At 40.7% G+C, this 5,065-nt stretch overlaps 1 pseudogene; it reads right to left on the bottom strand.

Moving 5' to 3' along the window:
• Window positions 1-1,458: 1,458 nt before the first annotated feature.
• LOC149251394 (pentatricopeptide repeat-containing protein At2g13600 pseudogene) lies at window positions 1,459-4,121 on the bottom strand (annotated as a pseudogene).
• Window positions 4,122-5,065: the final 944 nt, after the last annotated feature.

Here is a 5,065-nt window from a genome sequence, read left to right as displayed (position 1 = left end):
TTTAGATTGTTACCATTGCTCCCCTAGTTGTGCTTGTATAAGACCTATTTTGTCTTTGGGATAGTTCCTGGCAAAGAGGCTTATTCATGGCGAGCTTTGCATTTAAGTGGGTTTTGAACATGATCTATTGGTTGGATTAAGGTTCAATTGTCCAAAGAGAGTTGGATGGCGTCAGGGAAGCCTTTCTCCAAATCCACCTCAGCAGCAATTGGGGCACAAGCAAACATCCCATCTCATGCTTCAACGAAATCGATGTACTTACCTAGGGCATTGCCAATGTTTCTGATAATATCCTCATTCGAACAATGGAGGGGATGATGAGGTAACTTGACCCATATTGGAACTGCAGATGAAAAATCATTTTCTAGATTGAAATCAAGATTCCATCTCTTGAATCACAATCCCCTAGAACCTGAGAAGTAAGGACCACTTGTAAAGATAAGATATCGATTTGCTTTTTCTTCAAACAAGAAGGCAAAAAGACAAAGATAATTTCCCTTTAATCAAAGGGTGCCAATTTTTGTCAACTAGGTATTTAAGGTCCTCAAGGAGGGCCAAATACATGTAAATTGGTCAATTAAACCCTAATCTGCTATTCTTAGTACCATTGTTTGAGATTGAGCAACATTAATAGGTACCTTCGGGATTTTATCCAACCATTTAACAAATCGAGAGGGTTGAGATTTAGAAGGGTGAGGGAGAGCCAAAACCAGGGCCTTGAACGCATCTATATCAAGTGATGGAGGGGGTAGAGGAGGAGTGACTCCTATGGCCAAAGCCATGGAAGAGAGAGGGGCACATAGAGTTCTAAGGAAAGGATTTGAAGGACATGGGCTCAGTTTACTACAGAGCTAGATATGTTTGACTCTCTTTTACACTACAAAGTTTGCTAATAATCCAAAAGATCATTTTGAAATTGATTAATAACAAATGTTTACAAATATATATATTACTTATATTATATTATATCTTACAAGTTTCATGTCCTTTTTCCCCTACCACTCCCAATGGGGATGTGAGAGTGTCCCTTGTCCTAGGTTGAAGGACAGCCTCACATCCCCTTTGGACAATGGGCAGCCTGACCTTTTTATTGTACTCCCTAGAGGGTGAGTTTGAGTGTCCCCTGTGCAGGTTGAAGGACATCCCCACATCCCCTTTAGTTTGAGTGTCTCCTGTGCAGGTTGAAGGACATTCCCATATCCCCTTTGAACAAGAGACAGCCTCGAGATGTCTTGTTGCCAACCCTTGTGTTTTTTGTAAAGTTGGGGACATCTCCGACCTCTTATCCTCAATAGGGGATGCATCCCATGTATAGAGCAAAGACATTTAAGAATAGTCTGGTGAAATATGAAACCATCATCAAAATTTATGTTGACGAGCATAGGTGATTGTCAAATTCCAAGTTTGCGTGAAACTTAAGCAAAAAGCAATGAACTGGAGCTGCAAATAACACGCCTCTAAAAACCAAGAAAACCTATATCTGGGTACCAATTCAGAGCCTTCTTGCCCCTCAAGTTTATGCAGATGGTTTTTCTAACTTAGAATCGCCAAGGAAACGTACAGCGTTGTGCATTTTTTGGAATGATGGATTAAAATGTTGCTGCAACAAAATTTTGTTAGGATAGGTTGTCTAGGTATATGTCAAAAGGCGCAAACTTGAAAATTGGCTTTCCTCTATGTAGCAGAAGATATGCTGTTTCTGCCTTTTTCTCACATCATACACACAAAAGATCATGTTGGGTGCATCTCCTTCCTTCATCTGCTCAGACAATGCCTATTGATTTTCTTATATATTTTCTGTTTGTGGGTGTGAGTTATCCCCTACTTGGAAAGTATACACATTGTTATTAACCTCAATCCAGCTGCATCCCGGCATCCTTTTTATTCTCGAGTGTTTCATCGATTTTCTCACCTTTTCTTTGTCAGTCCATTTACCAGCTGCTGCATATATGTTTGACAGTAGTACATAGTGAGCAGAATTTGTAGGGTCCGACTCACGAAGGTGTTCCGCAACATGTTTCCCTAGCTCAACATTGGTGTGGACTCTACATGCACCAAGCAATGTCATCCACACAGCGGCATCAGGTTTCACCAGCATTTTGCCGATCAAGTCTTGGGCTTCATGTAGACGGCCAGCGCGGCCAAGAAGGTCAACCATACAGCAGTAATGCTCCACTGTAGGTTTAATCTGGTAATGTTGATCCATGCTAAGAAAGTATTGCCACCCATCATCCACTAGGCCAGCATGACAACATGCAGAGAGAACACCAATGAAGCTCACACGGTCTGGCTTTATGCCAGAAATCACCATTCTTTCAAATAGTTGGAGAGCATCCTCAGCACATCCGTGCATGGCATATCCTACGATCATAGCATTCCATGAAACCACATTTTGCTTTGACATTTTGTCAAACACTTTGGATGCATCCTCTATACTTCCACATTTGGCATACATGTCTACTAGAGCAGTTTCCACAAAATCATTCTCTTCAATTTTGCACCGAATTATGCCTTCATGGACTTCCTTGCCTCGCTTTAGAGCTGCCAAGCTGGCACATGCTGGTAAAACACTTGCGAACGTAATTACGTTAGTCTTCACACCGGTGAGCTGCATTTGCCTGAACATCTCCAGGGCTTTGTCGAACTGCCCATTCTTAGTATACCCTGCAATCATTGCACTCCAGGAAACCACATTCCGCTCCGGCATTTCCCAAAAGAGCCGAAGAGCTTCATCAACATACCCATTCTGGGCACATCCGGCAACAATTGCATTCCACGACACCAAGTTCCTTGTAGGCATTTTGTCAAACACGTGTTGTGCATCCTCTATGCTCCCACATTTAACATACATATCTACAAGGGCACTTCCCACGTACACATCAGACTCGAGCCCACATCTAATCACTCTCTGATGAATCACTTTCCCTCGCTGCAACGACACCAAGTTAGCGCAGACTGGAAGCACGGTGGCAAATATAAACTCATTGGGTTGTATTCCCGTTAGCTGCATTGTGGAAAACAGCATCCAAGCCTCTTCGTTCATCCCACGCCGAACATAGCCAGCAATCATGGCAGTCCACGAGACCAAATTTCGTTCAAGCATTTCGTCAAACAGTTGACGTGCATCTACCAAACAACCCCACTTCGAATAGATGGTTAGGAGGAAGGTGACGATAGAAACTCCTGAAATAAACCCAGTTTGGATTGTGTGTGCATGCACCTGTTTGGCTTCTGGCACAGCCTGCATTTTGAGGCATTCCCGCAGCAGCGAACAGTAGTAGTCAGCCCAACTGCCGTCTGTTGGCTGTGACAACATGGGCAGCGCCTCTTTCAATCTGTCTTTCTTACATACTGTTGTTATAAATCCACGCACATATCTTTTGATGTCATCCACGTAGTTACACGCGCAATTGATAGAGGTAGTGCAATTGGATTTGGCACCTTGAAAGTAAAGGTAATGGTGATGGCAACAGAGATGAAACATACATGATGACAGTCGAAGACGGAGACGATTCTTCCTCTGGATCCTTAATGGCATATTGCCAATGCCAATGTTGTATAGGTTGCGCCTCTGGACATGGAAAGCAATCTTCTCAACAACATTATGCTCCTACCATAATAGCTTTATGTTTATGGCCTAAAATGACAGTTGAGGGATAACTTATGCCGATGCCGATAACCAGACTACTAATTGGCATTGTGGGTGCGCTCCATCGCTCTCTCTTCTAAATTTGCCCGCCTGCCCAGCCCACCGCCTTTTCTTCCTCAAGCCATGTAGAGCTCAGATGAATGGTGGGTGAGCTCCATCACTCTCCTCTAAATTTGCCTGCCTGCCAAACTGCCCAGCCCACTGCCTTTTCTTCCTCAAGCCATGCACAGCTCAGATACATGGTTTCCAGTTGTGAGTTTCAATAATTGGTTTCCATTTCTCATTGGTTATGAGTTCTGGTTATGAGATGCTGGGGAATCGACTCAACCTGATATGAGGAGAGCACTCCGTAAGAAATCCCTAGCGCAGTTGGAGCTGAGCTCTATCCTCCACTGGACATATGTTTCAATACACCATGATCATGTATGATTATTGTGGGGAGAGTGTTTCCTTTTAGTTTTGTAAAGTTGAATTTTGCAATGCCTTATCATGTCCAAGTGTTATTGGTACATTTTGGAATCATGATACTAGGCCTAAATCTATGTCCAAGTCTTATTGGGACATTTTGGAATCATGATACTAGGCCTAAATCTAGGTAAAATGTTTTGAAAAGTTGAATTTTGTAATGACTTAAGTGTTATTGGGAGATTATAGAATCATGATAATTATTGTGGGGAGAGTGTTTCCTTTTAGTTTTGTAAAGTTGAATTTTGCAATGCCTTATCATGTCCAAGTGTTATTGGTACATTTTGGAATCATGATACTAGGCCTAAATCTATGTCCAAGTCTTATTGGGACATTTTGGAATCATGATACTAGGCCTAAATCTAGGTAAAATATTTTGAAAAGTTGAATTTTGTAATGACTTAAGTGTTATTGGGAGATTATAGAATCATGATACTAGGTCTGATCTTGGTAAATTGTTAATATAATATAAAAAGAATTATATATTTGGAAAAAGGGAATTTATATAAAAAAAAAAAAATTAATTATATATTAATAATAATAAAAATTGGAAAAGGGAATTTTATCTAACAATTTTCTTTTAATATTAATAAAATATTGTTTAAATTGGTATTTGAAAATTATTGGATTTAAATTTAAACAAAATGTCAAAGAAAGAAAGAAAGAAAATTATTTTAACGTCCACGAGGCTAAAGATAGCTTATGATGTATTCGGCTATTTTTCTATGAAGCCTCACAATAAATACTCCCAGCTTCTCGACAAACCCCTCGCTAAATAGATTATCCCAAGAGCTAGCTGCCAACATATCTGCATAACTTTCTCTGTTGTCTTTGAAGACCTCACATTCTAAAATGAAATGCTTTTTTGTTTCCACTTTTACGGAAGAAGAAAAAAAATGCATACTTTTTTCTCCCACACTTTTGGCCTTTTCCAGCGCCCTGTTTCACAAC

This window comes from Pinus tabuliformis, chromosome 7 (assembly GCF_031772625.1).
Source record: "Pinus tabuliformis cultivar Carrire ecotype Pingquan chromosome 7, CPIR1, whole genome shotgun sequence".
In the NCBI taxonomy this organism is placed as follows: domain Eukaryota; kingdom Viridiplantae; phylum Streptophyta; class Pinopsida; order Pinales; family Pinaceae; genus Pinus; species Pinus tabuliformis.
Note: the sequence above shows the minus strand (reverse complement) of the source record. Positions and strands in the feature narration are given on the sequence as shown.